The following is a 13,250-nucleotide window of genomic DNA, read 5'->3' on the forward strand; positions in this document are numbered from 1 at the left end:
CCCTGAACAGGGTATATTAAGTTTGTCACGAAGTTTGTAACACCCAGAAGGAATCGTCGGAGACCCTATAAAGTATATATATAAATGATCAGTATGTCGAGCTGAGTCGATTTAGCCATGTCCGTCTGTCTGTCCGTCTGTCTGTCTGTCTGTCTGTCTATATATACGAACTAGTCACTCAGCTGCCATACAAACTGAACACATAGTTACAAACAGAAATGCACCTGTGAAGGGTATTTAGCTTCGGTGCAACCGAAGTTAACGTTTTTTCTTGTTTCATTATTCAGTAGTGATTCGCAGATGGAAATTCGGTCCATAAGTTTTTTTTTTTTGGGCATCAGTATGCCCTGCATGGCGCCATAACCGGGCTTCGTCCCTCTTATAAACGGAAAGCAGAAAAAAACTTGCATTCAAATTATTCCTCTTGCTATAGGATTAATGGTCGAGAAGGCTAGGTGAGCTCTACATACCGTTTCATTTTTGTTCTGAAACCAGACTCGTATGACACGTGTCAATAGAACAGTAATCTCCAGCAACTGCTCTTTCATGAGCGCCTCAGGTCACGGATTAGCATTATAGCGGGTTCTGCAAGTAAGAAAAGTAATGGTTAGCTTAGTTATGCTAAAAGATTGAAGAGAGAAGTGATTTAGAGGATTTCTGCGATGGAAACATATGTAATGTTATGTTGCCTACAACCTACTTATGTAGATATACAGAAGACATTTGGACTTGCCTAGAACATGGTTTGAGTCATACCGATACTATAACTTGAGATAATTGATTTTTGAATAGACGCATCGGTAAAGTGGGTTTTCGAGAGCCCCGGTTTTTAAGTCAATTTACAGTAAACCTAATATTGTAAACGATTTTGAACAGAACTCCTAGTTTAATATTGTCATATTACTTTATAAATACATAAATAGATTATAGAAGTTTCTTCCCAGCTCGTCTTTTTTAAGAAGAAAGAAGTAGATGTGGCTTGAACTAAGCTTTCTGACGTATGTGAAGCGATCAAAATATTGTTAGGTATAGGAAAAGGTCTTCAAAAGAGGTTTTCATTGCAATTCCAAGATATCTTGCAAGATATCATCGTCGAGAAAATTGCTAAGCCGAAGAGTTAAATACAAAAGAAGGATGAGTCTGTCAATAAATAAAGCCAAGTTAATAATTTTCTGGAAGAAACTTGGTTTAACTTACAACGACTGAGGACTAATGACGCAATTCGATCGTACTTATAGAACGCGAGTTACAGAATACTAAAGCCATATATTGGAGAAACAATGGATTTATCCTTTATTTTTCTCCCTTTATTGGGACTTTATATCTTTAGAGTGTTTTAAATGTAATATCTATATATAGGGATTTTTCACAGGAACGCTACAAAAAGTAGACCAATAGGGACAGCAAGCGACGCTATATTTTTTCCGCTCTTTTGACATATCTCCTCCGTAAGGTTTGCCATTTCATCATGGAAAGACATACGATCTAACAGTGAGTCAAAATTATATAAGTTTACTACCGAAATTCGGAGTCAGTGACCTTAATTTTAAGAGTACTACGTCCAAGTGCTACGTCCAATTTATGGTCGTCATAATCATCCTGTCAGATCAACAATTGTGCGTCCAGTGGAAAAATTTGAATCCACAGGCACAGTAAAAAATGTTCCCGTGCCAGTGAGACAAAGAAGTGCCCGTAGTGTCGAGAATATTGCTGCCGCTAGCGCATCAATTGAGGAAGACCCAAATCAGTCTCTCACATGTCGTTCTCAAGCGTTGGGCATCTCTGTGACGTCGTTGTGGCAAATTTTGCGAAAAGATCTTGGCCTACATCCTTACAAGATCAAATTGACGCAAGAACTGAAGCAGCTTGAGCACCAGAATCGTCGTATGTTCGTGAATTGGGCTGAGCAATAACTTGAAAATGATGCGAATTTTCATCGAAAAATCATCTTCAGCGATGGGGCTCATTTCGCGCTGAATGGCTTCGTCAGTACGCAAAATATACGTTATTGGTCAGGCAGTAATCCACAAGTACAATATTGTATTACGAAAAAATACGGTTTGGTGCGGTTTATCGGCCGGCGGCGTCATTGGATCGTACTTCTTCCGTGATGATCAAGACCTGCACGTTACTGTGAATGAAAATCGATACCGCTCAATGATAACCGAATATTTTTGGCCCGAATTGGATGATATGGACTTGGACAATATGTGGTTCCAACAGGACGGCGCCACAAGCCACACAACGAATGTCACAATCGATTTATTGAAAACCAAGTTTGGTGAACGTGTTAACTCACGAAAAAGCCCAGGCAATTGGCCGCCTCGGTCATACGATTTGACGCCGTTAGACTATTTACTGTGGGGGAACGTCAAGTCTATGGTCTATGGTCTATGCCACCAAGCCAGATTGATGAACTTCGTACGAATATCGAACTTGAAATTGCAGTAGTCAATCGGCCGATTTATGCTTGAGAACCGTCGAAAATTGGTTTCAGCATCTGGACTTCTGCAAGCGTGCCAGTGCTGGCCATACAAAAGAAATCGAGCTCCACACATAATGGCATCGAGTGTAGCGTCAAACATTTCTGCGCAGATATTTGCAATTTTATTAGATGTTCAAATTCAAATTCCGGGCATATCCACTCAGCCGGTTCTCTAAACCTTACGCCCTTTTATGCATTCCTATCATGAGTCTTACGAGTGTTGCATATGCGATTGAAAAATGCCAACGTTTAAGTGTAAAATAATTATATTGTTATAATGCTGTGAGAAAAAAAATCAATTTCACTTAAGGCAAATGTGTTAAAAGGCATACCGTTATGCGTGTGTGGGTATTAGGAACGAAGACATGAGACGCATACAAATTATAAAATTACAATACATTACATGTAATAACGGGACGCGACGCCACATGGTCGCTTATATACATATGTAACTGTTGGTACGTGTTGTTGTTGTCCTTGTTGTTGCGTTGGATGGGTGGAAAATTGGGTGGTTGTTGATGGACACATTCGATGTCATAAATTCCGCCGTCGCTGTCTTTTGACTTTGATGGCGCCGCACAAGATGCTTACAAATGACTATAACTATAACGGTACTTGTACATGCAACGTGTGCATGCGTGTGTGTGTGTACTTCAAAGGAAAAGCGTAAAAAATGTACACGTAACTAGAAGGAAATTCCATATTTTATATACACGTACGCGCGCGCTCACAACCACACACAGCTACACACACACATTTAGCTATGTAACAACAAATATGGGGCAAATTCAATATTACAAGGAGCGCATATAGCACACACATCGCTAAATTTCACTTACATCTGACACACTGGTCGAGACGTGCAGCATCGCGAAGAAAATAGCAACAGTGGCAGCGCTGGCTAACGGCAAACGGCAAAGCGACAACGCGGTGGCATCGTTATGACGACACGTACACGCATCCATCAAACAACCGTCAATGTGTGTCAGTCTCGGTTAGTCCAAAGAAGGCTGTGTGAACGACGCTACTCACTGTAATCAGCTGCTGTTGCCTGATGGACGCCCCTGAGCGCGTAGACGCAGCGTCATGTACCGTTGTTGGCCGCCTGGCTGACGTCGAATGTCAACGTGTCAATTGCGCACATTAGGCGATGCCAACGGATCATAAACTTGCAACAAATATATGTAAGGTACATACTTATGTATGTATGAATATTGAACTCAACTAGGTAGTCATGTGATCACCTTGCAGATGGAAAATTTATCGGACTGGTTCAATTCATTGCTTAAATTTCACGTAAGAAACTCGAAGAAGAAACGCTGGATATGTATATAATGTTACCTTTCAGACCTACTTCAGGAGTTTATGGCTGACACAGTGGGCTAATGTCCAAATTGAGTTCATAAATTTTGGATCAACTCTATGACTTAACCTAACCTAAGCTAGTCGTTAGACAATATTTGATTGGAGACTAGACTTTATGGCACGAAGGTTCAGAGTACGCAGATCAGTTGTACAATTACGCTATCCATTTTTTTTTTAACTTAACACCCAGTTTGATATGCTCTCAAAAACTATAATTTTATCCAGCTGTTAGGTTTTCGTTTCTTATATGGCAAAAACGCCAGACCATAGGCAGCCGCACTTAGCTCATCATTAGCCACATTGTTCTCCTGAAAGTTAACCAAATTAACCTTTTACAACCAGCAACTCAGTGGATTTCGTAAAACCCTGATTCTCAACCCAGCTGCCCAAGGTCGCATAAGCCCGAACAATGAGAGCTGTGAAAAACATCTCACCACCGCATGCAGCTGTAGGCTGGGCATTCGAATAGGTAAAGTCCTAGCGTCTCATCATCCTCCGCACATGCTCTGCATTCCTCGCAGTCTACTTTTTCCATTTTCGATTGGTGGGATCTTAAAGATAGGTACCCTGTGATGATCCCTACATTGTTACGCAGTTTCCTTTGGTGTAATAGTAGCAGCTTTTTGGTTTGTCCGCTATCATCAACACCCCAGGTTGCTAGTGTTCCAGGATCTGAGATGTTCATCTAGGGTCTATTGCTACAATCAAACTGTGAAGGAGCTGAATGACTTGGGGCATCTTAGAGGAATTGTGTCTGCAGCTGTCCCCGAGCGGTTCAACTTGACTGCCCCTTCATTTTCATTTCATTAACAAAGCTGGCCAAAGCATTGACTTATAACTTATATCGCTGAATTTTTTTTTAAAAAAAACGCATAAAATTTGCAAAATCTCATCGGTTCTTTATTTGAAAAGTTAGATTGGTTCATGACATTTACTTTTTGAATTTAAATGTTGACCGCGGCTGCGTCTTCATGGTCCATTCGGAAAGTCAAAGTAAAGCATTTCGGCCGGAATAGCCCGAATTTCTTCGGAAATGTTGTCTTCCAAAGCTGGAATAGTTGCTGCTTATTTCTGAGACTTTAGCTTGACGTAGCCCCACAAAAAAAAAGTCTAAAGGCGTTAAATCGCATGATCTTGGTGGCCAACTTACGGGTCCATTTCTTGAGATGAATTGTTCGTTTTTCCCTCAAAATGGCCATAGAACTCAGCTGTCTCACAAACCACATGTCAACCAAGTTCAGTTCTTCCATTTTTGGCAACAAAAAGTTTGTTAGCATCGAACGATAGCGATCGCCATTCACCGTAACGTTGCGTCCAACAGCATCTTTGAAAAAATACGGTCCAATGATTCCACCAGCGTACAAACCACACCAAACAGTGCATTTTTCGGGATGCATGGGCAGTTCTTGAACGGCTTCTGGTTGCTCTTCACCCCAAATGCGGCAATTTTGCTTATTTACGTAGCCATTCAACCAGAAATGAGCCTCATCGCTGAACAAAATTTGTCGATAAAAAAGCGGATTTTCTGCCAACTTTTCTAGGGCCCATTCATTGAAAATTCGACGTTGTGGCAAAGTTCTTGCACGAGCTGTATTTTATACGGTTTTAAACCAAGATCTTTGCGTAAAATCTTCCATGTGGTCGAATAACACAAACCCAATTGCTGCGAACGGCGACGAATCGGGTCTTCAGCCACACTCTCGAAACAACGCAATATTCTCTTCTGTACGCACTGTACGCATTCGTGTGGTTGGTTTAATGTCCAATAAAGTAAACTGAGTGCGAAACTTGGTCACAATCGCATTAATTGTGTGCTCACTTGGTCGATTAGGTAGACCATAAATCGGACGTAAAGCGCGGTCACATTTCGAACAAACACTGATTTTGGTAATAAAATTCAATGATTTGAAATTGCTCGTTAGTAAGTCTATTCATGATGAAATGTCAAATAAAAATAATTTTCCAAACCGAATTTAAATCCCACGTTTTTTAATTGGTTCCTAACCTCAAAAAAATCCCCGATATATGTGTATTGCCAGATTTCGACGATAACCTGAAGAGTCTTATTCAGGCAGATTTCATTGCGAACGTAATCCCTAGCAAGCAGACCTATTGAACTGTTCTAGGAGTTTAATAAGACTCTTTTACGATAATACCATCCACCATACCGGCAGATGACTCTTGTGTGGAGCCTATAGGCCGCGCGGGTTCCTCAAACCCCACTTTGGAGCAAAAGCTTTTCTTTCGGAGTTCGAGTATTCAAGAAACCCTGCTCTCAATGTAATGAGACAATACGCCGAAAATACAAACATAGTGTTATTTTGGTTTCGCTGATTGGGTAAGAGTAATTTTGATTAACAATGGAAATCGTCCAGTCCGACGCTCATGTAAGCACCGTCTCAACTGCTAAACATTGGACAAAAAACCGTTTGGAACCATTTAAAAGCACGTTGAAATAAAAACACCTCGGTATACGGGTACTTTCACTTTCTTATTTTCATTTGCAAACCGATCGCTGGATATATAACATTTATAAAGAGCACCGCCACTGTTGATGCCAAGCCTTCAAGTATGGGAGCCAAACGAGTTTACGCAAAAAGTTGTGACTAACAGTACATTTCATAAGCGAAAACGGACATGATCGCACGGCGATGACCCGATACAATGTGGGTAAACCAGGATTGACGCTCACGAAGTCTAAGACTATATTATTAAATGGGAAAGATACCTACTTGGTATTCTTAAGCCTTTACTCAAATTAATGTCTCAATTCGGTATGAAGTCAATAATACGCATGTTTTGTCTCTTCGATCGACTAACAAGGGGTTCCACAGAGCAGCAATTTTAGTTTGGGGAACAAGTCAAAAGCATACAGAGCCAAATCTGGCGAATACGGTTGTTGATCGATGGTATTCATTGCGTTTTGGCTTTAATCGTAGCTCGATGTGTATTGTTCTTCCACACATCCGGCCGTTTTCGATGTGTGTTCTCCCGCAAACGCCTTAAGACGGCCTAATGAAAGTCCTTATTGACCAACTGTCCCTCCGGAACAAATTCATGATGCACCAAACCAAGAATATCGAAAAAAACAATGAGCATCGCACTGACTTTTCAGCGACTTAGGCGTGTTTTTTTTTTTGGTTTCAGCTCGTTTTTATCCACCATTCCGAAGACTCGTTTGCATGTCAAACTCAAAAACACATGTCTCATCGGCAGTTATAATACGGAATCGGAATTCGCACGATCAAGTACTTTTTTTGAAAAAAGTTCAGCTTTTTCGGGACGAGTTGAGCAAGAACGCGTGTCATACCCAAAAAATATCCACCAAAATCGTTCGAAGGGGCTCGCGAGAGATGTCGAGCTCTCTTGCCGTCTCTCTAACACCTGCCTGACGATTTTCAAGCACCATATCCTTCACTTTTTTAATAACTCACACCGGCGAGGTAGTACGGGGCTCTAAGCCCGATTACTGCGCATTTTTTTGTACATATATATCTCTTAAATGACAGGAGCTATAGAAAAAATGCCCATGACAAACTTGTAGGAAATTTTATTTGCTGAAAAAGAGGTTCGAGGTCAAAATCGCTGTCATTAATACTTATCGAGAAATTCGGCTTTTAAAGTAAGTAAAGTAATTTTTATAGATGGTATGTAGCCTTACTTAAAAAGCTGAATATCTCGAGATGTATTAATGACAGCGATTTTGACCTCGAACCTGTTTTATAGCAAATAAAATTTCCTACAAGTTTGTCATGAACATTTTTTCTATAGCTCCTGTCATTTACAAGATACATACAAAAAAATGCGAAATTCTTGGAAAAATCGGGTTTAGAGCCTCGTACTACCTCGCCGGTGTGAGTTACGACTTTGTTGCACTGGGCACTTGTTTCGAGTGAACAATTCTAAGAAATATGTGTCTAAAGTCAAAGCGATGCCATAAGATACCTCTGATCTGTAGGAATTTAAAGATAAAAACTCACGATTTTAGTGCATTTTCTATGGAAAATTTTTACAGGCCTTGGTCCAGTTCTGAATGTTAATATTAAGGGCTAAAATTTTCAGGCAATTTTTTTTAGAGTATTTTCAAGGAAATTTCGTGACGGGACTGAAAAAAATTAATAGTTCAAAAAAAAAAAACACCCTAGTGTACTGACTTAAGCAGCTGCTGTAAAAGAATTTGTTGACAGATTGCACTCATATTTGGCATATTAATTAAGAAAAGTCCTACCAACTTAGCCAAATTCATTTTTTTCAAACATCATTTACCCGTGATACTACTACATTTGTGGTAAAATAGGTTAAAATAGGTTTAGTAATTGCAGAAATATGGCATTTTAATTTAAGCTGGAAGCTGAAACACCTACGTTCCATTGACACATTTAGTTCCGCTTAGACCACAAAAACTTCTTAACCACAAACGGCTTTCTGTACGCGATTACTATGATAAAAGTTAATTTTCAAAGTTCTCTAAAAACCGAAAAAATTTTAAATTTTTACAAGTCTGTTCAAAACAACACTCTCGCCACACCCAAGTAATTACGCCGTCGCTATTCTTCTCGTGGCACACAATGGGTGGCAAATGCGGCAGTCATTTCGATGCAAATCTCATATTCATGGCGTCATAAAAATTCTAATATGGCACACGCTAGCGCCAAGGCACTACGACTTGCGTACTTCGGCAAATTCAATTAAATGCTTCGAGTAATCTTAGCATAAGGCATTTTGTTGCCTATTACTTGCAGGCGCCTAAATGTAGGCTACATATATACATAGAACAAGCGCATTAAGTGAAGAAAGCACAGCAAAGTCCTTTTGTGACTTTCATATTTTGATAGCTGCTAAATGAAGCTTTCTCCAACGTACGAGTTTCCCTAAGTGCGTGCATATGTCTGTAAACAAAGTACTTGTGCATAGCCAGGCTCTTAGAGTGCGTTCTTTATGTGCGCCTAGACTTTAATTTGCCTCTTCTGTGTTTTATAACTAAATCTTGTGTGCAACATGCTTACCAGGCCTTATCAGCTATGTAAACAAAGTACTTGTGCAAGTAACCCGCTAAGGCACATAAAAAGCAGCTGAAAAGAAAATTTTTGTTAAATTCGCTGGCGGATTTTCGTTTTTATGTGCGTTCTTTATGTGCGCCTAGACTTTAATTTGCCTCTTCTGTGTTTTATAACTAAATCTTGTGTGCAACATGCTTACCAGGCCTTATCAGTAACTTTCTCGTAAAAGCTTCGTATATACCTACATATGTACATAAAAAGCCATATATTTCTATAAAAGTTTTATTCCCGCCATTTTCATTATCAATTTCCTTGCATTCGTCAATATTAAATTCGGTTTTCGTACGCCACATTTTCATTTTCCTCAACTTCCTTTGCATTTCATTCGTCTCGACTGAATTAACTTGGTTTTGATTTGTCTAAATCTTCGCTTCAAGTAAAAATCTCGCAGCATTCACGTCTTAAGCCGCAGCTGCCACTATTTCTAGACCATTTTTAGACCTCTATATAAACAACACGCCGTCAAAGCCACGCCACGCCACTACCGCTTCCGTACTTCCGCTCATTCGTTTCGACAATTTCTTCTGCTCTTGCTTTCCACCTCCGCCGCTTCCGTTAGCATCTGCTTTGATTCCGTCAGCCGCCCACACGCTTGCCATATTTCCATTTCGGACCCATCTTTTCCTATTTCGCTGTTAACATTCCGCAGGCATTTCGCACATAAAAACTCATTCGCCGAATGCGAAACGAACGACAACAAGACGTCCGCCTCCGGCAGCAGCAGCATCAATAGCCGCAACACAAATACGAATCAATGACAATTGGTATGTGCGCACACATGAGTCGCACATGCCGCCCGCTCGCCAACGAGTAGCACCATTTTTTCGCCGAACAAACATTCAATAGATGCCGTTAGCGGTGGAAAATTACAAAAAGAAGCAACAAAAATTGGCGCAGTTGGAAAAATTGGCAGCTCGTGAAATTGGCGCGAAAAATTCGAAACATGTAGAAAGGCATTAAAAATAATTGCAACGCTGGGATTGCCGCAATGCGAATTAGAGTTGTGGCACTATCGTCCCAGAGATGTGAATGGCAAACGGAATCGGGTACGCACGAACTTGGCAAAACTATTGAACTATTTGAAGCTGTGGGTGCGTTGGCAGCGAGAGTGGGAAGGGTGTCGTTTTGATGCACGGATCCAAAGTTCGTTTGTATACACCAAGGTACTTGTTAAGGGTGAACCATTTCGAGGTTCCCTACTTTTTTAACGAAAAAACACAGAAACTTCAAATTTAATGGGGAATGTTTATTGTCATTCCAGAGAACATTCTTTGACATTTATTTCTTCAAGATTATCTTTTTCAAATGTTGGCAGCGGTTATGTGTCAGATGGTACAACCGTTCAGTATTATTTTCGATAACCCGTTCGAATATTTCGACTGGTAACTGGTGAATGACAAACGTGATATTTTGCTCCAAGACTTGAATCGATGCGAGATTGTCCGTAAAGTCTAACGGTTTGATCTCACACGAACTTGGTGGCCAATCGACCGACCCAAAACGTGAAATTATCTGATGGTACATCCGTTCAGTAAATTTTCGATGACCCATTCGAATATTTCGACTGGTAACAGGCGATTGACAAACGTGATATTTTGCTTCAAGACTTGAATCGATGCTCCACCAGTACACAAATCACACCAAACCGTTTTTTTTCTGGATGAAATGGCAGCTTTTGAATCTATTTAGGTTGTTCATCATCGCAAATCCGGAAATTTTGTTTGTTTACATACCCATTGAGACAGAAATAGGCCTCATTGCTGAACAAAATTTAGCTCGAAAACTTCAGATCTTCTTGGAACTTTTCTAGAACATTAAATTCTGTATGATACGTATACCTTCAAAACTGACCAATATTTTTGGAAGAAAGTAAGCAATATATTCCGTATCTTGGGAATGGAACACTTCTAGCCTCATTATTCGATGAGGATTGGCCCAAGTTAAGAACACTATAGAATAATTTATTCTTATACAACGGACTGACATTCTACGCAGTCCAAGTGCGATCCCAGTTAAGATCGGCCTCCTAATCTAATCTAACCATATCTTCATGCTGTTTGGTTTTCATGACAATTGGGACGACATGATCTAGCCAGCGTAGCCGCTATCTCTTAATTCGCTGAACTATGTCAATGCCGTCGTATAACTCGTACGTTCATCGTTCCATCGACTACGGTATTGCCAACACGCAAAGGACCATAAGTCTTTCGCAGAACCTTTCTCTCAAAAACTTGTAAAGGCGTCTCATCACATATTTTCATTGTCCATGAATCTGCATCATACAGCAGGTTGGTCTTTGTTCCTCGAGAGGACTTTACTTCTCAATTATCCGAAATAACACCTGTTAGAAAGAGTTATTCTGCTTTGGTTATTTACGACTTCCAACTTATGACTACTAAGAGAGCACGAAAGTCGACAAAACCAGTTACTAATGGAGTGATCTTAAATTGACGAATCCACGTGGGCCTTGGGTGTCTAAACTCTCCCCAAAATCGAAGATTTCTATTGAAACTCAAAACAATTTACGAAATAGCATATAAAAAATATGTTTGAAAGAAAATTCTCCTCCCCACAAAAATAAATTCTGAATCCGCTACTGGTGTATCTATACTATAGGTAGTATATTAGTACAAATACATATATATATATATTTTATATATTAAATGTATATAGGGTATGTATTTCGAAATGAGTTAAAAATCCGCACTTGACTGCGTTCCGACTGCATTGCGATGCGCTGGAATGTGTTGCCAATATTGCATTTCTACATTCCATTGGGATTGCATTGCTCGCATTTGATTGAGTGGAAGTGTATAAATCGGAATCGCAGTTAATTTCAGTAGAAAATATCCGTTTTTTCATTATTGCGCTCATTCGTTTGGCATTTGCTTTTTCATTCGCTTTTTTCTTTCATTTATGTGAGTATTGGCAAATTCAAAAAATGGGGTTTCTCTAGAAAATAAAGACGTTACTGTATGTACTTGAATGATGGGGAAAAATAGAACTAGTGATTCCTACATACATACATATCTACGTATTGCCTTTAGCAGTCCGGTTTCTTAGAATTATAATCGAAGAAATCATAGGTGGATCCTACTTCCTGAAACAGCGTTTAATATGTCTTCATAAAAATTGGTATAAATTTAGCAGGTAGTCGAAAAACTTCGACATTTTCAATACTACAGTCGATTAACTGTTCTTTGTATACCAAAGTGAAAAGATAGAGGACTTAAAAAGTAAAATTTGGTGTAATTATATAATTGCAACAACTTCTCAGAATTATAAAGTCGTTGTTGTCTTATATACAGGGTTTGTCCGGAAAGTAATAAAATTTAAAAAAATCGATGCAGCGCTGCCAGCGCGATTTCCAAGCATTAAAGGCGTCACGGAAGGCATTCTGCAGAGGCGCATGCTGCTTGGATTCCTTCTGTCGTTTCAATATATCTGCCTTTCATCAGCCTTTTCCGGCAAGCAAACAAAACAATGTCCGGGGGCCACATCTGGGCTGTAGGGCGGCTGCGGAAGCGTTGGGATGCCGGCCTTGGTTAAGTAGCTGTTCACAAGAAAGGCGTTCCACTAACTTCAATTTCTGGTCGTCAGTGAGCACTTTTGGGACCGTCTTGGTGCACACCTTGCGTATGTTTCACATTGCCGGTGTTTGTCGAAGTCGCAGGTCTCCCAGCACGATCTTCATCAGCGACCTCTTCCCGGCCGTCCAAAAAGGCCTAGTGCCACCGAAACACACCACTTCTTACAGGTAAGCCTGCTTGATCATATCAAACGTCTCTGTCGCAGATTGACGGAATTTCACTAAGAACTTAATCGCGTACCTCTATTCTAACTAACGCTGCACTTTGGGCTTGCACCACTCACAGAAACACGTCGCGCGAAAATATTTATCCTGACTCTCCAGCCGCTCGTTCGTTAGCTAGTAATGCCCACTACCGAATCCAGTCAGTGCGCGCATGCTCTGAAGTACAGTCGCGGCGAAAGCAAATCAGTCCTATTACATTCCGGACAAACCCTGTACGAGAGAGAGAGTTCCGAGTCATGTTAAAAGTGGGTAGGTGGCACGGGTACACGCGACCCACCAGCGGAAAAATATCACTACATACCATATATCTACAGCCAAGCGGTCAAAACCATATAGAACGGAGTTTCCGAAAGTACTGACAGACAGATCAAAGTTAGATGGAATGCCTTTGCGTTTTTCAGAATAGCCAAGATCATGTGCAGGAATGCGGAAAGAAAACTCGGAAGCTCTCTACTCACACGATCTCGAAAAGACTGCAGGACTGTTTTTGGCCTAGTCACAGCTAGCAACTTACTAGTATCAATAC

General features: G+C 40.4%; 1 protein-coding gene across 2 annotated transcripts in view; it reads left to right on the plus strand.

Annotated features, from left to right (window-relative positions):
* Positions 1-13,250, plus strand: part of LOC126757560 (uncharacterized) — an 89,305-nt gene that overhangs the window by 32,176 nt on the left and 43,879 nt on the right. The gene's annotated exons all lie outside the window — the stretch shown is intronic.

Source organism: Bactrocera neohumeralis, chromosome 4, assembly GCF_024586455.1.
Source record: "Bactrocera neohumeralis isolate Rockhampton chromosome 4, APGP_CSIRO_Bneo_wtdbg2-racon-allhic-juicebox.fasta_v2, whole genome shotgun sequence".
Classification (NCBI taxonomy): domain Eukaryota; kingdom Metazoa; phylum Arthropoda; class Insecta; order Diptera; family Tephritidae; genus Bactrocera; species Bactrocera neohumeralis.